This window comes from Pseudophryne corroboree, chromosome 2 (assembly GCF_028390025.1).
Source record: "Pseudophryne corroboree isolate aPseCor3 chromosome 2, aPseCor3.hap2, whole genome shotgun sequence".
NCBI classification, from domain to species: Eukaryota; Metazoa; Chordata; class Amphibia; order Anura; family Myobatrachidae; genus Pseudophryne; species Pseudophryne corroboree.
This window is the reverse complement of record NC_086445.1, coordinates 308,004,130-308,031,833: the sequence shown is the minus strand read 5'-3', so window position 1 is coordinate 308,031,833 and position 27,704 is coordinate 308,004,130.

The following is a 27,704-nucleotide window of genomic DNA, read 5'->3' as shown; positions in this document are numbered from 1 at the left end:
CAAATGTAGATGTACACTGAGACAATTGCTGATCAACACCTTTGCTGAACTACAGTTTATAAATCTATATTTCATTGAATTAAAAAAAAATGTGTAACATTTTAGATTCCATGAAATATACACCATATTGCTAGCTACAGTATATGTAAATAACAAGAGTATGTATACTCGTATTACACATAGTTGGCCACTTTAATATGTTATAACAGCAACTGAGTTCTTTTTCTTTGACACAAAAGTTCAATTTTCTTTATTTCATGTACAGCATGTGACACACCAAACAGGGAGTTCATCTACAGTAGAACCAGTTATAGGTTTGAAAGAATGAAAATGTGACAGGAATTAATTCTGTAGTTAGAAAGAATGAGAAAATACATCTATTCCAGCCAATTGTAAAGGAATATCCCACAGGGACTAATGCTATTAGAATAGCAATATTGAACTGCTGACCTTATATATTCTTCAGTTTAAAAAAAACTGGGATCTGTAGCGACGTGTCAGATTTTTACTAGAAGAGGGCATGATTCTAGCTACAAAAGCTTAGAATAGACTGCAATTAGAATGCATTGTTTTATTTTGACAAAGGATAATAAATGCTCACACTTACACTAAAATAGCGATAATGCTTTTATTTAAATATCCATTGCCCATTTACAGCAGCGAGAAATGAAGCATAAAGCAATTTTGATGAGAACTTGCCTTTCTCAGTATTACTATTAAATACGAATAACTCTGGGGACATATAATTCAAATGTTAATATACAATGAGATGAATATAATCATAGTAAATACTTATAGTAGATTGCATATCATTTAGTGAACACTAAGCTTTGGGTCGCTGATATGCAATGTAAAAACTTGAGCTGAAAAATGACTAAAGGTGGGTACACACTGGAAAGATATATCTGAAGATCAATTGATCTGCAGATATATCTATGGACAGATCGGGCAGTGTGCTGTGCATACACATTGCCCGATCCGTCAGGGACTGACATCATGAACTGGACGGGCGTGTACACACGCCCGCCCAGTTCAGCTGTCAATGACCGCCGGCCGCCACAGCATGTGTACGGGCGGTCGGCCGACCGCTGTACATACACAGCGACGCGCCAATATATCGTTAGATATATTGGCCGTCGGCTGTGCTGCGGGGCCAACGTGATACGTCTGTGAACGACGGAGTTCACAGATGTATCGGCCGTGCACACTGGCCGACAGACCTGCGATATATCGGCCGTTCAAGAGAACGGCTGATATATCGGCCAGTGTGTATGGGCCTTAAGAGTATGAAGATGGTAGATACAGTATTCATGAGTAAATAAGAACTTGATTCATAGGGGTAAATTTACTAAGGTTGAAGGTTTTTTAGAACTGGTGATGATGCCCATAGCAACCAATCAGATTCTATCTATTATCTTCTAGAAGCAGCTAGATAAAGTAGAATCTGATTGGTTGCTATTGGCAACATGACCAGTTCTAAAAAAACTCCCACCTTAGTAAATTTACTCCGAAGATGTACAAATGTCAATATTGTACGCAGTGGAGCCTTTGCCACTGTGCATGCATATAAGTCACACTGCGTATGTGCCACAGTAGTCTTGCAATGGTGGATGCAGTGAGGATTTAGGGGTCTATTTACTAAGCCTTGGATGGAGATAAAGTGTACAGAGATAAAGTCCCTACCAACCAGCCCCTGTTCAAACGCAGCCTGTGACATGCCAGGTAGTTGTTGATTGGCTGGTACTTTATCTCCATGCACTTTATCTCCACCCAAGGCTTAGTAAATAGACCCCTAATTCACAAAGTGATTCACAGTCAAGGAGAGAGCTAACAGGGGAATGGTGACTCAAGCGCAGACATGTTACAACTGTTTCAGGGCATATCACAACTTGTGACTGTGATTCCATACACAGTTAAAGTAGCTCCAGTGTCTTACTACCAATAGCCATGCTGTGCGACTGTTTGGTTAATCCAAAAGTTGATGATTGATTGATGTGCGTCCGATGGTTGCTTCTTCCTATACAAGCGGTACATCATGCATACCTCAGTGTGCATTACCGGTGGCTATGACTTTTACGTATATTTGCACAGCTGCTGCATACGGAATTGCAGCTGTGACAGCATTTGCATACATCTCTGAATCCGGCCCTAAGTACATGAATTAGCTGTTGTTATAGAATATATATAAATCAGCACAAGAAGAAAACTCTTTGTGTCCTACAGTAACTGAAGATGACATGATACATCTGGTGTAACCAGAAGCAGCATAAGTGATTAACCCACAACATCCCTAATTTATGGGAACTAAAGAGGGGGTGTGGACTACATGGGTGTGTTATCACGTCGACAGTCATCAGGTCTCCACGAGAATGTTGACAGAGTCAAACTGTTGGCATGCTCAATATATCATCAGTGACCATGTTGACAATCAACATTTCTACCCAGCTCATAACCTTCCTCTATAGCCTAACTCTTGCCCTGCCGATGTCGCCCTACCCTAACCATCAGCATTCTCAGAATGTCAACATTTTACATGGTGACATTTCAGATGTCAACTCTGTGAACCTGTCAGCATGTTGTGTTTTTTAAGCAACTTTTTATTAGGTTTTCCATAAAGTGTACAACAGAATAGACAATATTGTATGCACACAACAGTATGACCATATAAATGTAAACAACAAACAATAGACACAAGACTTAAACGAGAGGAGTGAAGTATAGAGAGGGAAGGGAGGTAAAGGGGTGTAGGGGACCACATATTATAATCACTAGTGAGAGCCATATAATAATACCATGTTGTATGAGAATCATACAAGATTGGAAGTGATCCAGAAATGCCATCATATAAATTGAGAATAACGCAACAAACACAATGAAGTGCTCTTTGGTAAGTAACACAAAGTTCTGTATTGAGACAAGAGTCCATCATCTGGTTTCTGATGCTGTGTTTCTACTGGGATAAAGTTATAGGTAAGAGCTCTAGACCAGTCCTGTGAACCTAGATATTGTTTAACCAGGGAGCGAGAGTTAATATCTAATGATGAGATGTGTAAGTCCCATTTGTTATAGAACAATTTCAATGACAAATCCTCATTCAGCAGTAGAGAGCGAATATCAAAGTAAATCATTTGTAAAAGTCAGGTCTTGAGTTCTTGAATAGAAGTTGCAGATTATTTTATCCAGTGTACTAAAATCCATTTTTTTGCCTTTGTCAAGATGGTTACAATGAATGGAACAATAACAAAGTAGTCTCTACCTAATGCCCAATTGTCAAAGTAGAAGAGTAGATATGCTACCGGGTCAAGCATTAATGATTTACCTACAATAGAGTTTAAAAAAGGGCTAAGTCTTGTTCCAGAACCTGCATATCTTAGTACAATCCCATACACAGTGAAAAAATTAGCATTTAACATACCATATTTCACATATTTACCTTAGTCTTCAGTTGACATATATTTTCACTGAGCAGGTGCAATATAGGCTCTATGTATGAAACAAAAGTGGACCTCCTGGAGATAGGCTAACCTCAAATATTTATTAAATTTATTATAAGCCAATAAGTAGTTGTCAAGTTGGATAGGTAAGAAGGAAATATCAATTCTCCTTCCTGCTAAAAACTGGTGAGAATGATGAGGTAACAAAATTCTAGAATCTATTAAAGGCAAATATATATATATTATGACATTATCAACGTTTCGGGGCCCGTAGCCCCTGACGAAGGGGCTACGGGCCCCGAAACGTTGATAATGTCATAATTTTGCAGTGTTTTCACTAAAACGTTTTTTTGCTACCGAAAGTCTCTGAGTGCCTCCTTCCTGACTGGGTATATTCATGGAGGTGGAAACCTCAGAGGAGGGCACATGAGCCAGAAAGCCCACGGAGGCTCTCCGAGTGCCGGCCACCTGTGACGATTATATATATATATATATATATATATACAGTGGGGCAAAAAAGTATTTGGACAGCCACCGATTGTGCAAGTTGACCCACTTAAAAAGATGAGAGAGGTCTGTAATATCCATCGTAGGTACATTTGAACTGTGAGAGACAGAGTCTGAAGGGGAAAAAAAACAGGAAATCACATTGTATGATTTTTAAACAATTTACTTGTATATTTTTGTGGAAAATAAATATTTGGACACCTACCAAGCAGCAAGATTTCTGGCTCTCACAGACCTGTTACTTCTTCTATAAGAAGCTCTTCTATCCTCCACTCATTACCTATATTAATGGCACCTGTGTGAACTGGTAATCTGTATAAAAGATACCTGTCCACACCGTCAAACAGTCAGACTGCTACCTCTCCACCACCATGGCCAAGACCAGAAAGCTGTCTAAGTACATCAGGTACAAAATTGTAGAGCGGCACAAGGCTGGGATGAGCTACTCGACAATAGGCAAGCATCTTGGTGAGTAGAGATCAACTGTTGGCGCAATTATTAAAAAATGGAAGAAGACTTCCGGGTACGGCGCCGATGCGTGCAGCAGTGTGAGCTCCGTGTGCCACCCCAGCCCTCGCTAGCCCACACGCTGTACATATCGCAACACCCCGTTCCCGGACCGCTCACCTGCCTGTGGGAACACTTCTAGCCCTTGATGGAGTGCTTCCTGGCCGCCCCAGAAGAGGCAAAGCCCCTTAAACAGCGTCCTGCAAAAACGAAGGGGGACTCCAAGGTTTCCGCCGAGCAGCAGTCACAGTCTCAGCAGCAGCAAGTGCACACAGACCGTGAGTTACATTCATCCTCTGACTCCTCTGCTGCCACAGCTCTCCCTGTGCATACTGTCCCCTCTACACAGGAGTCTCATAAGACTACACAGCAGGCTGAGGGCCCAATTACATATTCTGATATGGTAAAGGCAATTCAAGACTCCATTAACCCTATCATGGAATCCCATGCTGCCAAAGTCACGCAGGCAGTGCATGACATCAAGTCACAGGTCAAACAGCTTTCCAAACGGGTGCAGGCTAATGAACAGCATCTTGGGGAGACATTTCATGACGTTGCCGATTTAAAGGAGCAGTGCGCTTTTCTTCAGAAATCTCATTACCAACTTCTCAATAAAGTCGACGACCTCGAGAACAGATCACGTCTGAGAATTGTTGGGCTGCCCGAGGCTCTTAAAGGGCCAGCACTCTTTTCATTCATACAGGACACGCTGCCTGATTTGCTGGATATTCAAGATTCCTGCGCGGGTATGATTGTAGAGAGGGCCCATCGCATTGGTCCTGCAAGGCCTACACAAGATACCCGACCCCGGGCTGTTATTTTCTGCTGTCTTAATTATATCCACAAAGACACTATTTGGTCTGCGTCTCGTCGCAAGTGGAATTTACAATGGAACGACGTGCAGATTTTTAATTTCCAGGACTATTCTGCAGAGGTGGCTAGGGCAAGACGTGAATTCACCCCACTTTTTTCCCGCCTGGCCAAAACAAACAGAAAATTTGCTCTCATATACCCGGCTTGGCTGCGCCTGTTCAAAGGATCCTCATTTATGGACTTCTCCACCGTAGCTGATGCGGAAGCCTATCTGCTGGAAGAGGAGAATGGCCATTCTTCACTGCACCTACCCTCAACAGATTTGGCTCCTGACTGCTGACCACGGCTATGAAACCTCTTAGCGTGGTTATTTCCTCCTTCACTGGCGATTACTTTACTGCTCTTTTATATTTGTTTTTGTTTTAGCTGATAATCGCTGGGAGTTTTTTAAATTATTGCTGGGAGGTGGCGCCTTTCTTACTGACATGGGTGCCTTGTCGGGTACTATATTGCCAATAATCTCATTCTTAATGTGATTTTCCTTTTTTCCTTTAAGGCGCCTTCTCCCTAATGTTCTCCACATGTTTTCTGAGTTCATATTTTGTTTGTTCTTTGTATAAGCTATGCTTATTGTTTTTCAGTTCCAGGGCTGGGGCAAGCCTGGAGTTCTTACCTGGTTCTCCATTTGGCGAACTATAGGTCAATCTATGTTTTCTTTGTACATGAAGTATATTTTTGATGCTAATCTTTGGATCCATTCTTTTCTGGATCCTCTGCTCTACTTTCCCCCACTTTTCTACCCATTGTTCTCTCCTCTCTGTGTCTTGTCCTGTCTGTTTTATATGTCCATTATAGCAATGTATTTTGTAGATATGACATTATCGGTTTTATATGTTGCCATGAGTCATACCTTTCTTTAGCTGTTAGATGGCCAGTTTAAAATTCTGCACATATAATGTTGGTGGCTTCCACTCCCCCATAAAGAGGAAGAAAATCTTACTTTATTTGTCTAAACTGCATGTGGATGTGGCATTCCTCAAAGAATCTCATCTTCTCCCCCCTGAGATTGACAAGCTTAACTGCCTGGGCTGGAAGGTGTTGGCGTCTGCCCCATTTACCGCTAAGGCCCGTGGGGTACTCATTTTGATTAGACGCTCTGTTCAAGTAGACCTTCACTCCTCCCAGTCAGATACTGAAGGCAGGTTTCTCATTGTGGACGCCACTCTAGATGATTCTCGTTTTCTCTTGTGTAATGTCTATGCCCCCAATATTGATCCCCAACCCTTTTTTCTGTCTATTGCCACTAAACTGCATCCGCACTCTCATAAACAATTGATCCTCGCAGGTGATTTTAATTCTACTGTATCCAATGCTCTTGATAGGAATACTAAACCCAGATCTAGCCGTTATACCCCCAAATATGGTTTACCAAATTTAATGTCACAGCTGCATCTTGTGGATGTCTGGCGAGCTTGTCATCCAGTTGGCCGTGAATATACATGTTTATCGGCTGCTCATGGCACATTGTCGAGAATTGATTATTTGCTCATCTCGGCTTCTATGTTTACCAAGGTGCAGGCATCTGAAATTGAACCTGTGTCCTTATCTGATCATGCGGTCTGCTGGATGACTCTCGCCACCTTCCCCAATAGAGGCCCTGTCAGACAATGGCGCTTCCCATCCTACCTGACCAATTCCATCCAATTTAGAAATATGCTGGAGGCCTCATGGGCGGATTTTAAACATTGTAATGCTGCTGCAGAGATGGATTCACCGCTCCTGTTCTGGCAAGCATCTAAGTCCGCACTAAGAGGCTCTGTTATCTCCTTCACTTCCAAACATAGGAAAGACACGCAAGCTCTTTACCTTGATGCTCAATCTAAACTTACTGATGCCTACCAGGCATTTACACGCTCCCCCACCCCGATTACCAAAAAAATCTACTATGAACAAAAATCCCTTTTTGACAAACTCTTAACTCAAACTGAATCTAAATTAACATTTATGTCTCAAAGTAGATTCCATAAATTTGGCAATCGATCCAGTCGATTGCTTTTGAATCTCCTGAAAGGTCAACACCCCCTGACACTTATCCGTGCTTTGACTGGGGCTGATGGCACTGTGGCACATGATTGTGGCCAGGTGTCTGAGGTTCTGCAGTCTTTTTATTCCTCATTATACTCCGAACCCTCTATTGATCACCAACAACAACACTCTTTCTGGTCTTCCCTTACTCTTCCCTCCCTGTCTTCTGCCTCGTCCCAACTTCTAAACTAAACCCCATTACTGAGGAGGAGGTGCTCCGCGCAATTCACTGTTTGAAACCGAGCAAAACCCCTGGGCCTGACGGTCTGACCAACAAATACTATAAAATACTGACCCCTCAATTGGTCAAACCCCTTTGTACGCTTTTCAACTTGCTGTTGACCGGGACCCCCCCTCCACTTTACTTCAATGCTGCGATTCTGAAAATTCTCCATAAACCGGGGAGAAACCCCCTGCTTCCCAGTTCATATAGACCTATATCCTTATTGAATACGGATTATAAGATATATACCAAGATCTTGGCAGACCGGGTAAAGCTTCTCTTGCCCTCTCTCTGATCCAGGAGGACCAGACGGGGTTTATTTGGGGTCGTCATTCTACGGTGAATGTGCGTAAGATATTGGCTGCCATGCAGTAGCTGGAGACTTCGGGAAACCAGGAGCCCTATGCCCTTCTATCCCTTGATGCTGAGAAGGCTTTTGACCTGGTCACATGGGATCACCTTTTTGACACCATGCACAGGTTTGGGTTCCCGGATGCTTTCACCCATGCAGTACGCCTTCTATATCATGACTCTTCCTCCCAAATTCTCTCTAACATTTATCTTTCTTCTCCCATTCCTCTTCATAGAGGGACCAGGCAAGGCTGCCCCCTTTCACCCCTTTTATTCGCTATAGCTATAGAGCCCCTGGCCACTGCACTGCGCATGTCTCTAGAATATACCGGTATCGTCGTTGGATCGACTGAAGTGAAACTCAGTCTATTTGCCGATGACATGCTTTTGTTTATCTCTAATCCCCAATCTTCCATCCCTGCCGTAAAACATATTATAGACCATTTTAGCTCCTTCTCAGGATTTTGCGTGAATTATGACAAATCGCGCCTCCTCCCTTTGGGCTCTGGCCACTCCTCAAACCTCCTATCTCCCACACTGACACAATTTACAATTTGCCGCTCCCCACTTAAATACTTAGGCATTATGATTCCCCCTAATATAGATGCCCTTTACTCTGCTAACTTCCACCAGATTTACTCTTCAGCGGAGAAAATATTGAACGGTTGGATAGACTTACCTCTATCATTATCTGGTAGGGTGGTGGTTGTTAAGAGCTTTGTTTTTCCCAAATTATCCTATGTCCTCCAAATGCTTCCCCTGCAACTTTCTAAGTCAGATATCCAACGATTTGATTCCCTGTTTACAAAATTTATTTGGGCAAAAAAGAAATCTAGGGTATCTCGCTATATTTTGCGACTGCCGAGGACGGAAGGTGGTTTTGGGATGCCAGACATTTCTGCTTTTTCCAATGCAGCTATGTTTCGGTACATGGTAGATTGGTTTTCTGGTGGCTCTGTATATACTCTCCCTAACATAGAGGAACACCTTTTTCATCCTTTTTCCCCAGCTGCTCTCCTTCATGCACCTACCTCACTGATTCCTTCCCATTTAAAATCCAACATACTCTTTCGTGACACTTATAAAGCCTGGAATTCTATCAATAAACCGATTACACAGGAATTTCTCTAACTCCCCTTACACCACCTTTTGGGGCAATCCGCAATTTCCTCCTGGTTTGGACGGCCGTGCTTACTTGACGTGGTGAGAGAAAGGCATCTCGTCCATTCGAGATATCTTTGACCCTGAGGGTGTGATCTACTATTTCTCTGCATTGTCGAATAGGTATGGTCTACCCAACTCCCAATTTTTTATGTACCTACGATCCCGTCATTTTGCACAGTCGCTACCACCTGGGATGACCCTTGATACAACCATTGACCCTCTTACCCCTCTCTTGCGTTCCAATCTAATTATAGGTTATAGACTGCGTAATTTATATTCTATTCTTATAGACTCAGGGAAAACACCTTTGCAACAAACTCTCCACTCGTGCTGGCTGCGGGACATACCTGATTTCCCGGCTATGTCGGTACTTATGTCCACACTGCCCCCCACATTAAGACATTGAAAATCTGCAGCCTTGCAGGAAACGCACCTCAAATTCTTAAATAGAGCCTACATCTCCCCAAAACAGCATTCCTATTTCACCCTGGCCTCTACGGGTCGATGTTTTAAATGTGGGATGGCTGAGGCCACATACTATCATAACTTCTGGGACTGCAGGAAAATAAGAACTTTCTGGGACAAACTGATAAACCATGTTAATGATATCTTTTCAATTCGCATTAACAAGCTCCCTACCGCTTGCCTATTTTACTACTTTTCAGATTGGGACCTGGGATTGCATAAACAGAGGATTATACCTGCTCTGACAGTTATCCTTACTATTGCCAAAAAATTAATCCTTACCCATTGGTTACATAGACATTCTCCATCTATTGCAGAATTGAGTACCTCTCTGCTAAACAACATATTTTATGAGCGGCAGGCTCTAGTTCCTGACATAGAGTCGGGGGCCCCTAGATTCTATAGGAAATGGGAAACTGTTATACAAAGCTTTGATGACGCCACTCAGCTCAGAATCCCAAAAATCTTCGAACCCACTACTTGGTATATGTCACAATCCTGACTGTAGGTTTATATTTGGTGACTTACCCCTGCCATCTGTCCTGGATCCTGTGTCTTTTCACTCACGGAGTTAAACAGCTTGTCAGCACTATGAGTTTTCCTGAGTTCGCTGCCTGAGAGGTAATCAGCTCCACCTGTGGTGATCTCCTGTGTGAGGCTGAATTCAGTAATCTAAAAGCAAGCATCCTGTGTTTTGCAGAAGTCCAGGCTTCAGTGTTCTCTTGGCCTGCTAGGCCTCATTCTACATCACAGCCTTGGCTAGAGTAGTCACATGACAGTGACATCACCTAATCCTGCCCACCAATCATCAAGGACCAGGAAGTATAAATCAGGAGGCTGAGTTGGAATCTGGGCCAGTTCCTTGTGTCACATACAGCCTTGTGTGGGTCTAAAGCTGAGCTCCCTAAAGGTAACCTTTGTACCTAAGTTCCTGTGGAAACTCTGTTCCCTTGTTACCGTTTGGTTTATTTGTGTGTTGCCATTTGATTTCACCATTTCCCTGAGTCTCAATGTAAAGGTACAGCTGCAATGTTTCGTCTTAAAGGCACAGTACTGAATTCCGTGTTCTCCACTGAAAACCACAGCTGTCGTGTTTCAGTTTTACTACTGTTGTAGTTGGGATCTCCAGGGCTCAGTACCTCGTGCCTCAGCATCTCCGTGCTTTCAGCATCTCCGTGCCTCAGCACCTCAGTATCTCCGTGACTCAGCATCTCCGTGCCTCAGCACCTCAGTGCCTCAGCATCTCCGTGCCTCAGTGCCTCAGTACCTCCGTGCTTCCAGCACCTCAGTATCTCCGTGACTCAGCATCTCCGTGCCTCAGCACCTCAGCGCCTCAGCATCTCCATGCCTCAGTGCCTCAGTACCTCCGTGCTTCCAGCACCTCCGTGCCACAGCACCTCCGTGCCTCAGCACCTCCGTGCCTCAGTACCTCCGTGCCTCAGTACCTCCGTGCTTCCAGCACCTCAGTATCTCCGTGACTCAGCATCTCCGTGCCTCAGCACCTCAGTGCCTCAGCATCTCCGTGCCTCAGTACCTCCGTGCTTCCAGCACCTCCGTGCCTCAGTACCTCCGTGCCTCAGTACCTCCGTGCCTCAGCACCTCCGTGCCACAGCATCTCCGTGCTTCCAGCACCTCCGTGCCTCAGCACCCCTACGCACCCCAGTGCCTCCACGCACCTCAGTGCCTCCACGCACCTCAGTGCCTCCAAGCACCTCAGTGCCTCCAAGCACCTCAGTGTCTCCAAGCACCTCAGTGTCTCCAAGCACCTCAGTGTCTCCAAGCACCTCAGTGTCCGCAAGCACCTCAGTATCCGCAAGCACCTCAGTGTCTCCAAGCACCCCGTGCCCTTTAGCACAATTATACCTGGTATTCTTCACTGATTCATCAGTGCCTTTCCAGTTCTGTCTTTCAGGAGACCCTCAGCATGCCTCCTGTCTGCCGACCTAATCCTGCATGAGGAGAACCTAGATTCGGCCATCTCTGCTGCGGTTCCTCTTCCCAGTCACCGGAGGAAACCCAGAGTCCACAGCATTTCCAAACCAGGTCAGTGGTAGTATTCACATAATCCTCCAGTCGCCCGCACAGACTTCACTACACCGGGTTCACAAAAACCTCAGTCATGACAGTAGGAACTGGCCACATGGACCCGGCCGAAAGTGTTAGTCTGACGCATGACCTCCTAAGCAATATTGCAGGACGCTTGGAAGGTCTGGAGTCGACTCAGCATCGATTGGCACAGTGTCTGCAGCGGAATTCGTCCTCCAGAGATTCTATGACCTTCTGCTCTAAGACTCCTGACCAACTGCAGATGTTCTACCAGATGTTACTACAGTTACAAGAACTTTTGCCTAGTATTCTCTCTGTGATGCCTCCTCTCCTCAGGAATACTACCAACGTTGTTGATCCTGTTTTGTCCCATCCAGTTAATAGAGTCTCTTCCTCTGCGCAAGGGAAAGTTTTTCATCAGAGCTATCCACGGCCCAAGCTCTCTGAAGCTGAACGTCAGCGGCGTAAGGAGCTACATCTCTGTCTTTACTGTGGAAATTCTGGTCATTTTGTTAAAGACTGCATTCTTCGCAAGCCAGGTAATAGTGACAAATCTCAGTATCATAGTGCTCATGTTTACAAGTCATCCACAGTATCCGATCCTTCTGCTGCTGACGGGGGTATCAAGAAGGCTACTCTTCTGAGAGAGACTCAAATTTATGACTGGGGTCCGGTGGTTAAAAGACCTTATCCCAAGTTGGGTGTCCAGAGAAGAATGTTCAAGCCATTTACAGTCACGGAGGAGTCCGTGTCCACAGACCCAGGAGGGGCGTCTTCAGAGCGTCCAGCCCGAGGAGGGGCGTTTTCAGAGCGTCCAGCCCCAGGAGGGGCGTCTTCAGAGCGTCCAGCCCCAGGAGGGGCGTCTTCAGAGCGTCCAGCCCCAGGAGGGGCGTCTTCAGAGCGTCCAGCCCCAGAGAGTCTTCAGAGTGCTGCCCAGCCAGTGAGTCTACAGAGTGCTGCCCAGCCAGTGAGTCTACAGAGTGCTGCCCAGCCAGTGAGTCTACAGAGTGCTGCCCAGCCAGAGAGTTTACAGAGTGCTGCCCAGCCAGAGAGTTTACAGAGTGCTGCCCAGCCAGAGATTCTACAGAGTGCTGCCCAGCCAGAGATTCTACAGAGTGCTGCCCAGCCAGAGATTCTACAGAGTGCTGCCCAGCCAGAGATTCTACAGAGTGCTGCCCAGCCAGAGATTCTACAGAGTGCTGCCCAGCCAGAGATTCTACAGAGTGCTGCCCAGCCAGAGATTCTACAGAGTGCTGCCCAGCCAGAGATTCTACAGAGTGCTGCCCAGCCAGAGATTCTACAGAGTGCTGCCCAGCCAGAGATTCTACAGAGTGCTGCCCAGCCAGAGATTCTACAGAGTGCTGCCCAGCCCGAGATTCTACAGAGTGCTGCCCAGCCCGAGATTCTACAGAGTGCTGCCCAGCCCGAGATTCTACAGAGTGCTGCCCAGCCCGAGATTCTACAGAGTGCTGCCCAGCCCGAGATTCTACAGAGTGCTGCCCAGCCCCGTGAAGAGGGGGCTCTTGCCTCAGCCCAGCCCCGTGAAGAGGGGGCTCTTGCCTCAGCCCAGCCCCGTGAAGAGGGGGCTCTTGCCTCAGCCCAGCCCCGTGAAGAGGGGGCTCTTGCCTCAGCCCAGCCCCGTGAAGAGGGGGCTCTTGCCTCAGCCCAGCCCTGTGAAGAAAGGGCTCAGCCCGTCCCGGTTCCAGCCGGTCCAGCAATACTCCAGGCCCTGCCTGGTCAGTCCGTCCCGGTTCCAGACGGTCCAGCAATATTCCAGGCCCTGCCTGGTCAGTCCGTCCCGGTTCCAGCCGGTCCAGCAATACTCCAGGCCCAGCCTGGTCAGTCCGTCCCGGTTCCAGCCGGTCCAGCAATACTCCAGGCTCCGCCTGGTCAGTCCGTCCCGGTTCCAGCCGGTCCAGCAATACTCCAGGTTCCGCCTGGTCAGTCCGTCCCGGTTACAGCCGGTCCAGCAATACTCCAGGACCAGCCTGGTCCGTCTCCTTTGGCTCCAGCCAATTCAAGTATCCTCGGATCCAATCCAGTCCTACTCGTCCAGCCAAAGCTTTCTTCAGTTTCATCCTCTAAGCCTGCCAAAGATAGTCCAAGTATCTCCTTCCGTAGGTATCCGACCATTCAGGTTGGTCATGTAGGAGTCTCTCCTAGCTCAATACTAAGTTCTCCGCCAAAGAATTTAAAGTTACAGTGCACTTCTAGGTCATTTTCAAACTGTGTATCTAAAGGAGATTCGTATTTTCCGTTAGACTTGGACTCAGACTCTGAATTTGATCCAGTTTATGATGCTACTCCTTTCCTGGGAGGTGCTGTTCCTTCCTGTTATGCTTCCATGCATGAAGAGGTTCCAGAATCACCAAAAAGCTCTACAGGTCTCTGTATGAAAAGTCCTCGTTATAGAACAAGATTTAATTTAAGCCTCAGTGGAGTGCTAGCTTCGAAAGCACAATCTTCTCGCACTACAAAACGAGGAGAGGAACCTTCTACAGTTTATTCCTCAGTCCTTTCGGATGAAGGAAATTCCAGTCTTGTCTATGATGGATGGTCTACCTGTTCTGAAGATGAAGATCAGGAAGACTTCTAAAGAATCCAGCTTAAGTTTTGTTCTGGACCCTCTGGTTTCCACTTTTTAGAAGCTTTGTGTACAAGTTATTCATCAAGTTCCTCTAAGATTCAAGATGGGTGTCCGGAGTCCACCCTTGAAGAGGGGGATACTGTCACAATCCTGACTGTAGGTTTATATTTGGTGACTTACCCCTGCCATCTGTCCTGGATCCTGTGTCTTTTCACTCACGGAGTTAAACAGCTTGTCAGCACTATGAGTTTTCCTGAGTTCGCTGCCTGAGAGGTAATCAGCTCCACCTGTGGTGATCTCCTGTGTGAGGCTGAATTCAGTAATCTAAAAGCAAGCATCCTGTGTTTTGCAGAAGTCCAGGCTTCAGTGTTCTCTTGGCCTGCTAGGCCTCATTCTACATCACAGCCTTGGCTAGAGTAGTCACATGACAGTGACATCACCTAATCCTGCCCACCAATCATCAAGGACCAGGAAGTATAAATCAGGAGGCTGAGTTGGAATCTGGGCCAGTTCCTTGTGTCACATACAGCCTTGTGTGGGTCTTAAGCTGAGCTCCCTAAAGGTAACCTTTGTACCTAAGTTCCTGTGGAAACTCTGTTCCCTTGTTACCGTTTGGTTTATTTGTGTGTTGCCATTTGATTTCACCATTTCCCTGAGTCTCAATGTAAAGGTACAGCTGCAATGTTTCGTCTTAAAGGCACAGTACTGAATTCCGTGTTCTCCACTGAAAACCACAGCTGTCGTGTTTCAGTTTTACTACTGTTGTAGTTGGGATCTCCAGGGCTCAGTACCTCGTGCCTCAGCATCTCCGTGCTTTCAGCATCTCCGTGCCTCAGCACCTCAGTATCTCCGTGACTCAGCATCTCCGTGCCTCAGCACCTCAGTGCCTCAGCATCTCCGTGCCTCAGTGCCTCAGTACCTCCGTGCTTCCAGCACCTCAGTATCTCCGTGACTCAGCATCTCCGTGCCTCAGCACCTCAGCGCCTCAGCATCTCCATGCCTCAGTGCCTCAGTACCTCCGTGCTTCCAGCACCTCCGTGCCACAGCACCTCCGTGCCTCAGCACCTCCGTGCCTCAGTACCTCCGTGCCTCAGTACCTCCGTGCTTCCAGCACCTCAGTATCTCCGTGACTCAGCATCTCCGTGCCTCAGCACCTCAGTGCCTCAGCATCTCCGTGCCTCAGTACCTCCGTGCTTCCAGCACCTCCGTGCCTCAGTACCTCCGTGCCTCAGTACCTCCGTGCCTCAGCACCTCCGTGCCACAGCATCTCCGTGCTTCCAGCACCTCCGTGCCTCAGCACCCCTACGCACCCCAGTGCCTCCACGCACCTCAGTGCCTCCACGCACCTCAGTGCCTCCAAGCACCTCAGTGCCTCCAAGCACCTCAGTGTCTCCAAGCACCTCAGTGTCTCCAAGCACCTCAGTGTCCGCAAGCACCTCAGTGTCCGCAAGCACCTCAGTGTCTCCAAGCACCCCGTGCCCTTTAGCACAATTATACCTGGTATTCTTCACTGATTCATCAGTGCCTTTCCAGTTCTGTCTTTCAGGAGACCCTCAGCATGCCTCCTGTCTGCCGACCTAATCCTGCATGAGGAGAACCTAGATTCGGCCATCTCTGCTGCGGTTCCTCTTCCCAGTCACCGGAGGAAACCCAGAGTCCACAGCATTTCCAAACCAGGTCAGTGGTAGTATTCACATAATCCTCCAGTCGCCCGCACAGACTTCACTACACCGGGTTCACAAAAACCTCAGTCATGACAGTATATGTACAGACAGATTGATTGATGCTATTAAATTTGCTATGCTGGAATTATGTTAGCCCTGTAGGTGCTGCCTACTTAACGCCGTCGACAGGACATATATGCAACCTGCCAGCCTTATAGAATAATTTCTCCTATAGAGAATGATGATGTATGTTGTCCTGGTTATGTCTTGTTCACCCCCCCCCCTCTTCCCTTTTCCCATCTCTCCCCCTTTCTTTCTTTCTTTCTTTCTTTCTTTCTTTCTTTCTTTCTCCTCCCATTTCTCTTTCCTCTGCGATTTATACGATTTCAAATTTTTACCTAACCATTCTTCTTTATAAACTAGAAAATTGATTTGAAGAAGGGTTTTTATTTCTACATTTTTTGTTTCTTTTTCTTTGTCTGTAGTGGACTCTCAGATACTAGGTGGCTATGTCGTCAGATATAGAGGTTTATAACAAATATTTACTATTATTAGGTACTTTCGTGTTCCTTTAATACCAGATCTGGCATACCACTATGCTGAATGCTATTCTTGGTTGGTAGAGGTGAAATATAACCTATGGCTATCATTTGTTACCTTATTCTACATGTATTATATGTAACTTTGCATGTTTTCTTCCACATGCCGGGCTATTATTGTATGACCCCGAACTACCACATGTTTCTATTTTTTCTGTACTTTTCCACTCTGAACCCAGACAATGATTTATGTACACCTATCTTTACCTTTCTTCAATAAAAATTGTTTTGAAAAAAAAAATGGAAGAAATACAAGATCACTGACAATCTCCCTCAACCTGGGGCTCCATGGAAGACCTCACCTCGTGCGGTATCAATGATCTTGAGAATGGTGAGGAATCAGCCCAGAACTACATGGGGGGACCTTGTCAATGACCTCAAGAGAGCTGGGACCACAGTCACAAAGGTTACCATTAGTAACACACTACGTTGTCATGGATTGAAATCCTGCAGCACCCGAAAGGTCCCCCTGCTTAAGCCAGCACATGTCCAGGCCCATCTAAAGTTTGCCAGTGACCATCTGGATGATACAGAGGAGGATTGGGAGAATGTAATGTAGTCAGATGAGAGCAAAATCGAACTTTTTGATATAAACTCCACTCACCGTGTTTGAAGGGAGAAGAATCATAAATGGCATCCCAAGAACACCATACCCACTGTGAAGCATGGGGGTGTAAACATCATGCTTTGGGGCTGCTTTTTCTGCAAAGGGGACAGGACAACTGATACGTATTAAGGAGAGGAGGAATGGGGCCATGCTTCGTGAGATTTTGGGAAAAAACCTCCTTCCCTCAGTAAGAGCATTGAAGATGGAACGTGGCTGGGTCTTCCAGCATGACAATGACCCCAAACACACCGCCCGGGCAACTAAGGAGTGGCTCCATAAGAAGCATTTCAAGGTCCGGCTGTGGCCTAGCCAGTCTCCAGACCTCAACCCAATAGAAAATCTGTGGAGGGAGTTAAAAGTCCATGTTGCCCAGCGACAGCCCCAAAACATGACAGATCTATAGAAGATCTGCATGGAAGAGTGGGCCAAAAAACCTGCTACAGTATGTGCAAACCTGGTCAAGAACTACAGGAAATGTTTGACCTCTGTAATTGCCAACCGAGGTTATATTACAAGGTATTGAGTTAAACTCTATAAGGCCTACCCAGACAATTTTGTAATATATTGAGAATTATATCAAGTGTTAGGGATGTGGGCGAAGTAATTAGGAGAGACTGTATATAATGTCTGAGTTGCAAGTAGCAATAAAAATGGCTGTTAGGAAGGGAATATAGTTGTTGAAGATCTTGGAAAGCAAGGAGGAGGCCTCCGGGATCAAAAATCTTGTTCACAAGAAGTATACCTTGTTTCTTCCAAAACTGGTAAGACTGGCTATAAATAGAAGGAGAAAAATCAGGATTCCCCCAAATGGCAAGATAGGGAGAGAATCTGAAACCCCTTTTAAGCTTTTTATTGAGACTAATCCAATTAAAATAAGTATTGTGAAACAAAACGTTAGAGTAAACTATACGTGGGATAGCTGATGATTTAAGATGTAGCATAGCAGCTGGAGAGTAAGGTGCAAACAGAGCCAAGTCTAGGGAATTATCTGTATAGGAGTATCTGTCCATAAACCAGTCTCTAGCATATCTGAAAAATGCTGCCAGAGTTTTGCTTTAAAATCAGGAATACCAAGACCCCCTTGAGCCCTTGGAAGGACTAATTTAGTAAGAGCAATCCGAGAACGCTTACAATTCCACGGAAAGGAAGACATCAAGGATTTTATAGTTAAAATGTCTCTGTTATATAATGCAATAGGAAACATCTGGATAGCATAAAATAATTTAGGGAAATTAATTGTTTTAACGGCAGCCACCCTACCTAGTAAGGAAAATGGTAAAGAGTTTCAGGTAGACATAAGGGATGTGACCATATTAATGAGATGAGAGAAATTTCTGCATACAGCTTATCAGTTGTTCTGGGAATGTCTACTCCTAGATATTTTATTTGGGTAGTATTAATCTTAAACTTTGAGAAAGTGGAGGATGTTGTTAGGTCTAGAGTATGGGAGCCAAGTGGTAGTTTTTTGGATTTGTCTACATTGATCTTATAACCAGATACTTTACTGAAAATATCTGTAAGACTCATAATAGCTGGAAGGGATTCAGGGGATCAGATACAAAGAGTTGCATATCGTCTGCTAATAGGGAGACTTTTGATTCATAACAAGAAATTATAATACCCTTAAAATCACGTGAATTGTGAAGAGCCATAGTGAGGGGGTCTATTGCTATTGCGAAGAGGAGAGGGGAAAGGGGGCATCCCTATCTCATACCCTTACAGATAGGGGAATAGTCAGAAATTTGGCCATTGCATAAGATTTGTGATAAGGGATCAGAGTAAAGTAATTGGATGTAAGATATAAAATAAGAGGGGATACCAAAACAGGCCATTGAGTCATATAGATGTGGCCAGGGGAAAAAAACTCAAAGGCCTTTTCTGCATCTAAAGACACTATCACACCCGTTGGGGGACCACCAGAAGATTTCTGGAGGTATTCAATAGCAGATATCACTTTCCTAACATTTAGAACTGAATGCATGCCCTGGATGAAACCAGTTTGATCCAGCTGTACAATACGGGGTAATATAACTTTAAATCTGTCAGCCAACAATTTGGCCAGAATTTTATAATCAGAGTTTAGAAGCGATATGGGCTGGTAAGAGTCAGGTAGAGTCAGATCTCGACCTGGCTTGGGTAAAATCTTAATATAGGCAGCATTAAAATATAATGAGGCCGTTAGAATATGATTATAAGTAAGTACCAAGGTATAAAGAATATCAGAATGTAATGTTTTATAAAAGCTTCCCCCAAACCCATTAGGGCCTGGGGCTTTTCCGGTTTCAAAGCTCTGATGATCTTTGACACGACCCTGGATGTGATAGGGTATATTAAGGCCTTCTGCATCGCATTAGTAAGACAGGGAAAAGGCAGATCAGGCCACAAAGAATCCTGCTGGATCACTGGTGGCTCTAAGGGTAAAGGAGTAGATGTGGGTGAAGAATACAAATCACAATAGAAGTTTTTCATAGTGTCTGATATCTGCTTATTTACAGAAGTAAAAGTTCCATCCAATTTTCTGAGGGGATGTACAACTGCAGAAGGTCTAGAATCATTCAGAATGTTAATAGTTTGCCAGGCTTGTTGCCAAATCTATGTTATCGATAATTTACACAATATAGGTATTTATTCCCTTGTTTGTTTAAAAACTCATCAAAGTGTGTATACTTTTGATTATTGGTTGAACTCAGGTTACAGTGATATTCTGAATAGGTAGAGTAGAGAGAATTTTGTAAATTGAGATAAGAAGTTACATATGCCTTATTCGACCTACACACATAGGAAATTATATCTCCCCTGAGAACAGATTTGGAAGTTTGCCAGAAAAAAAAGGGGGGGTCATTTGTGGAACATTCCTGATTGTTGGAACTGAATTCCTTCCAACTATCTAACAGCATATTCATCAGGAGATGTATGGAGGTGGGTTGGGAATTTCTAGAAGGTAAATGAGGGACTTTCATCATTTATCCTAAGGTCAAACCACTGCAAGGCGTGGTCTGAGACTATTACCTGCTCAATTTCTACTGCAAAAATTCTTGTGACTACAAGATTTGAGATATAAACAGGTAGTCAATTCTTGAAAAGGCTGATAAGCAGCTGAGAGACATGTACAGTATATTCCTTTACCGTAGGTTTAGAAGCCCTCCAAATATCAATTAATGAAAGCTGTGAAGCAAGTTCGTGGACACCTAGTTTTGGCAATGAAAAAGAAGATCTAGGAGAGGTAGACATATCAAGATATATATCTGAAATTAAATCAAAAGCTCCACAAACTACTGTATGAGAGAGCCATCCATATAAGAAGTAAGGTTTTCAATTACTCTGTTATACATTGTAGGAGCATAAATATTGCATTGAGTAAATAATTGTGAGTATAAGGATATTTAGGCAATAACAAACCTACCCTCAGGATCTGTAATAGCATGAATTAGGACATATGGGGTTGTACAATTAATTAAGATGGCCACTCCTCTGGCTTTGGAAGTGTAGGAGGCAAAGGTGAGCAACTTCCAGCATTTTGGATTTCAGATGGGATCAGGTGGGCCTCTTGAATAAAAACTAGATCTATTTTTAAAGTATTAAGATATATCAAAATCTTCCTACATTTTGCAGGCAAATTAAATCCTACTACAGTAAAGGAACCTATATGAATCTCAGACATAGCAATTTAAGGGACAAGCATAACGTGCTAACTGGACCAAACATTCCTTGACATAATGTAGAGGTAAAACAATAGAATGATATGTGATACAAAGGGGGAAGAGTTGTGGAACAAGAAGGGAGGGGAACACACACACAAACAAACAAATACAGTAAGTATAATTGAATAATAGTCAAAATATACAACATGCGCAGTGTGTCAGATAAAGTAGGACAAAAATCACATGATTTCTGGAGAGCATCAAAAAACAACAATAGTGTAAGAAATAGGTTAAACCTTAACAATGAACCCGGAGCATAAACTCCCTCTGAGCTCGGTTATGTATAGCAAAACACCAAAACTCTTAGTTAAAGAAAATGAGTAATCAGCCAGTGCTAATTTAGAAAGACATTGAGAGGAGAAATAACAGGTAAATACTGTATATGCACATTAAACTAGAAAGATTTATCTGTAAATCCAGTGAGAGGGCACAGCACGATAGTCCCATTAAACTGGATCAGTGATTTCAGAAGCGGAACCTTTATCCATATCAGACAGGAAATCAGCAGCATCAGCAGGAGTAAGAAAATCATAATGTTTATCTTTATCAAACAAGCGTAGCTTAGCAGGGTAAATCAAAGCAAATTTTTGCTTGTTTGCTACGAGCCTGGTGCAAATAGGGGAAAAAGCCTTCCTGGTTTTTGTTAATTCAGCCGAGAAATCTTGGAAGATCCTCAGTTTCTTCCCTTTCCAACTTATAACTGGCTGTTTCCTGGAGGCTTTCCAAATCTCTAGTTTATGGGTGTAGCTCGGGCATTTAAAAATAGTAATCTGACGGTGAGGGTCATTAAGACGCGGGGGAGGAACCACTCTGTGTACCCGCTCTATAATCATGTCCTTACAGACATCTTCAATACCAAATATTTGGGGTAGAGTATGTTTGACAAAGTGTTCCAGAGAAGGGGCACCGAGAGACTCCGGAAGCCCGACTATGTGTGTATTGTTTCACTGTGAACGATTTTCAACATCTTCCATATGGTTTATAAGGCTGTAATTTTCATTTTTCAAGGACTTTCCCCTCACATTGCAGGTCCACCATGTTATGGGCAAGGGAGCCTATGCTATTTTCAGTGCCGGAAACACGTAAATTTAGCTGCTGTACCTGTGCTGATATATCACTCACCACCTTCGAAAGCAGCAACCCAATAGTGGAAGTTATCACTTCCACCAGATCAGCATAAGTGAGGGGGACATTGGGTGACCTGAGAGATCATGAAATATCAGAGTCAGCGGTGTCCGTAGCAGTCTTTCTGATGGCCAGGGAAACAGCTTGTGTCTCTGTGTCTGTCGCCATTGCTGGATCCACTCCATGCACCCGGAAGTGCTGTCAGCATGTGCAACTGTCAACCAGTCATCACTTGGTGCCTGTCTACAGTTTGAAACATGTTGATAGATCTGATTTTGACATTGAGGTGTCAACATTATGGAAAATGACATGATAACTGTTGACCACCATGGCAGTAGCTACTGTAGGTGCAGGGGGTGTGACTAATATGGGTCCTGGGCCACTTCCAGGCCCATCCCTTCTCCTACACCACACTGAGTCAATAATGCTTTGCATGACAGACACTCACCTCTTGATCCCCATGGGCAGCTTCACCTTCCAAGCAGTGTGCTACTGCAAGATGCTCTCCCATATTCTGTCCTGGCCAGCTTTGTCTATCTTCACTGATGCATAACTGGAAGGAGGCATGGCCATGCTGAGCCTACTGGGACATCCAGGACAACAGCCACACTTCCTCCCAATAATGCATCAATGAGGAGAGAGACAGATCCATCTGGGATAGAAGACGTAACAGCACCTGTCAGCAGCACTCTGCTAGGAAAGGTTATGCTGCACATGGGGAACAGGAGGTGAGCATCTGCCCTGCACAATCATTCAAAACTAAACTAATAAACTTATTGTCGTCCATTCAATAAAAGCCACCTGCACAACATCTCTATTTCTGTTGACACATCAATATCCAGTACTGCTCAAGCTTGCAGCCTAATGGGGGGAATCCCCACAGCTAATTATTACCCGTGCTGACCATTTCAATTGGCGGTATTTACCCTGTGCATTAAAAAACAGAAGTCCAATTTTCCTCACAGCATCAGGAGCAGTGAGGAAATGTTTGCAACCAAAGGCACCCTCTGCGGTTTAAAGCATGGGGACACCCATTTATTTCACATTTTATGTCGAGTTAATGAGTTAGCATGCATTAACCTAGGCTTTACCATGCAGGGAAAAGGCTATTTCCCAGCACAGCCAACGCCATAGCTAATTAGATTACCCATAAGTGTCTTCAAATTTTGTTACATCATTTATGATACATTCAAACTATATGCATGAGTTGGAACTGCCAGGTAAATAGATTATACAGTATTATATCCAACTGCAGCAGCTCCAACAGTTGTCCTTTTTCAGACACCTAACTTAGTTGAAACACTTTTATAATAAAGTCAATAATACATTTCCAAAGCCTAGGAATGGCGTGAAGGTCAGATTTAAAGACTGGTCAGCGTTGGATAGAAAAAAGTTTTTGAGAGAGGAATCTTAATGTAATATGGCGGAGGCATGGGCTATAAATATAATGGCAAGGGTAGGGGAGGAAATCATTTAATATCTCCCACCCATTTAATACTGGGTGAGAGGTGTTGATTTAATGGAAAGGTGATTGTGGGGACTATATAGTGTACTTTTATAGTTGGATTATGGTAGTGCATACTAATTTAAATTGGGATGATAAGACTTTTTCATTTAATGTTGGGTGATGAGAGGGTTATTATCTAAAAGTGGTGCGGAGTCTGTGGAGACAGATCGTTTATCAAATGTGAATATTCATTATTTACCATTGGGCTGTTTGGTAGAAAAAAAGGTTTATTTTGTAAATTGTGAATCCTATTAATTTAATGTTGGGGGGTAATTAAATGAAAATCTTAATAATTAATCTAAGGGCTGGTTTGTGGGAAATGTTGTATGTACTAAATGTAGACACTATTAACTTCATCTTGTGGTATGGCGGGGGAGAAATAGGTCTATTTATTAACTCTGAATGTTATTTTAATATAGGGCTGTTTGTAAGGAGGTATTCAGTGTAGGGGATACTTATTTAATGTTGGGTTGATCAGTGGGAGGCAGGACTACAGTATTAATTATTTACTTGACTTGCTAGACTTTCCATATTTCATGTTCCTAAATTGCAAATTAAGCTCAATGTTCTACTGATTTTGGATAAAGAAAGAAAAAGTCAAGGTGACTTCTCAATCTGCTCCTTTCTGCCATGTGACATCCTTGTCATTGAAACTCACTGCTGTGCATACATTACAACTAGAATGTTTACCTCCAGCAACTGAACACCTGACTACTGTACTTTAGCCTTTGAAACCCACCTGGTTCTACACGGGACATAAATTTATTTTCTATAGAACAAATAAACAAAGTAACAGAGCTAATAAAAAAAATTCTTATGAATTGCAATCAAACAACTAGTGAATTGTATGTGTAATGACACCAATTTATATATTAAAGACATAGCACACATACAATTCTGAAAACATTTATTAGAAACACACATAAGGAATATGTAATATAAACTTAAGGCATGTGAGAAAATGGAAGTGTAAAATCTATGATGTGCATTAATTGTTCAAATAATGGATCACTACAGAATATAATAGTTAATACAGGAACAATCAATCAAATACTGAAAAAACTAATGATGGATATGTACTGTAGATAAGAAATTGTACTAAGTAAATAGATGTTACTTACAGCACGCTGTATTCTATGCTCCCTGAGAATAGACAACTGCATACATGATTGTGCCATTGTCAGCACTGCAACTCAGCTAATAGCACTGAATGGAGAAAAGCCATGGCAAGTTGAAACAGAGGTAGGCAATGTGAAATGAGTGGGCAATGCTATATGCATCTTGAGACCAATACAATATAAAGACTTTGGTAATCAATGGACAATTAAATATAAGTGGCTAAGGCTGGCAGCATTATATAAGTTTTCACATAATCAGAATGTATGTTATATTGTTTGTGGAAAAGAAGGCAATTGAGACTGAGCATACATTGATAGAAATGTAATAATACCAGTGCAGGATTACCAAAAAGGCAGAGTATGCTCCAGCCTATGGGCCCCACAACTTTTAGGAGCTCTGCAACAAGGGATTAAAACAATATTGATTTGATATTGAAAGAAAATTACGATCAAGCTTTCTTAAATTGTTTACAAAAGATAGAAAAAATGAATCAACTCAAAGAAAATACTGTATTGATGTAATGTACCCATTAACAACTTAAAGTACATTAACCATAGACATCAGAAATTTTGAGTGCCTAGGGACCTCCACAGTGTTTAATCCAGCACTGATTAATACCCTGACATATTCGTATAAAAAGTTTTATTATTCTTTGTTTGCTTTTCTGGACAAATTTGTCTTCTAATACAGAGGTTCTCAAACACAGTCCTCAAAGCACCTCAAAAGTTCAGATTTTAAGTATATCCATGGCTCAGCACAGATGGTTAAATCAAATTTGCTGAGGTACAAATGAAGTCACGGGTGACCAAGCGTGGATATACTTAAAACCTGGACTGCAGGGGTGCCTTGAGAACCTCTGTTCTAACAAATTAAAATTTCATAGTCATCACTTCTGTTCACCAATATACAATAAGCTTTAATATGCACGTACTGACTTCTGACAAAAATTGAACCCTAGGGTATATTTATTAAAGGTTGATTTCTGTATATTTGTATCAGCTTTAAATCAATGGAGATCTATGTAGTGTTTCCATGGCTAGGACACACATTTACTAATGGATGTTTTTTTATCTTTTTTAAATATTAGTAAATGTGTGTTTTTTTTACCTAGAAACACAACATCGATTTTCATCTATAAAAAAAGTGATAAAAATCAACCTTTAGTAAATATACCCCCTAATGTGTATGTGTGATCCTGTGATTGGCAATATAGATTATTCCACTGGGACTTGGAGTAATGTGAATGACTTCAATATTTCCTGTTAAATGCTGTGGAATATATGTGTGCTAAATAAATAACTGTTAATAAAATAAATACATTGCATTATTATTAGTGGCTGATATATGAATCGGTCATTGTAAAAATCAATCAATGCAGAAATCTTACAACAATAATCTACTGTGAAGTGTAATTGTACTTCACCATTTATTTCAACTGATGCTCTATCTTTTCTGGCTCCAAAGAAAACCCCTTTTCTCCTGCTCCACAGGCCATCCACCATCCTGGAAAAGCTGTTTGCTGGGTGTTTATTTTGTATTATACTCACTGCTGTAAATAAAGCCTGAGCTGTTATTTCCCATGATCTGCAGCAGCTGCTATACCCAAGGAGACAGTGCATATCACACACAGCAGCATGAGCATGGCAAAGACAGTTGAACTCACTGGGTCCAGTATCTGAACTGATGGCTCCATACATAAGAGACATATATGGTCGGTTCAGTGAATCAGGAATATCAAATATGTTTAAAAATCTAGATTCCCCAATCACGATCAAAAATTGTCCTGAGTTCAGTTGCGGCTCCATACTATATTTGGGGCTGCAGCGCATTCCAAAATTAAAATAGGGGATCCACACCAACAATCAGTTAGTCCTGTCCAGTGATGTTTGGCAACATTTGGGGTGGTAGTTGGTTTGGCTCCCCTATTTGAATTTTGGACTGTGCTGCCAGTCTGGAGCCACCAATGGCCAGGATCAGCAAATCTTGTATTTTTAACATATTTAGCTTCCCCAACAGTTTGTAAATCATTGATGGTGTATCGGAAACCACAGGGTCATCAGCACTTATATTTATGAGGGTGATTAGGTAATATTCAGGATATGTTCAAAACAACCCTATCCACGGGGTGCTGACACTCCTTGACCCTACCCAGTAATATCCCACTACTTTGACAAATTTATATCTGTTTTAAAATTTGTGGAACAATGCTTATGTGAGAGGTAAGGCACAGAGTTGATCTAAAGCACAGAGGTAACTAATTGCCATCCTCATGTCAGCAAACAAATTGTACTGTAGCTCTCACGGCTCCTACCAAAACAGCTGCTCTGCTATCTGATTCATTGGGAAGCATTGCCAAACACTGCAGTTTAGTTGACATCTTTCCCTTAGGAACTTACCATTTGCATGAATGAGGACTTCAAGGTTAAAGAATATAACATTATTTGGTGTTTTAAATACCAACCTTGGAAACAGATAGCAGGGCACTGACAGATTGATGGAATATTTTTTAATCCACTAGATTACAAATCCATCACAATTATGTTAAATGATTTATTAAAATTTGCAAAAAGAAAGTTACAAATTATTTTAATGCAATGTTAAACATTTTATTATAAATTATATACTTATTTAAGAAAATGGGTTTACTTGTAACCAATTAAATTAACAAACTTGTGTAATCTGTTAAACACAGAGCTTTAATTACAGTATTTGTGAATAGCATCATTTTAAAAATACAAGTTTTTCTAGACCTAATTTTATGCAGCGTACATGGTGTAATATGCTTCATTTGTTAGATAACGACTTTGGAAATCCATTAAATCTATCTTAAATTGTGAGAAAAAAATGTTAAGTAGTAAAAATTATACAAGTCTAGTGCTGTCATTTATTGGAATTATGTGCATTGCTAAGTGAAACTACAACATTACATTCTAAAGGTCAAATTTAGGATAAAAAATAGGCTTACTTTTCTTACGAGCAAAGAGTCTCTATGGTGCAATTGGTGAGAAAACAGAAATATTTATTATTCACTTGCAAATTGCAAATCCACATTGCGGACATTATTAATTTTGTAAAAAAGTATTGGCATATAATTGCTATTTATATAACTTTTGGAGTTTAATTCACATGTATATATGTAACAAAGTACTATTTAAAAATACCACTCTATACAAACTGAATAGTATAAATAGCAATACAAA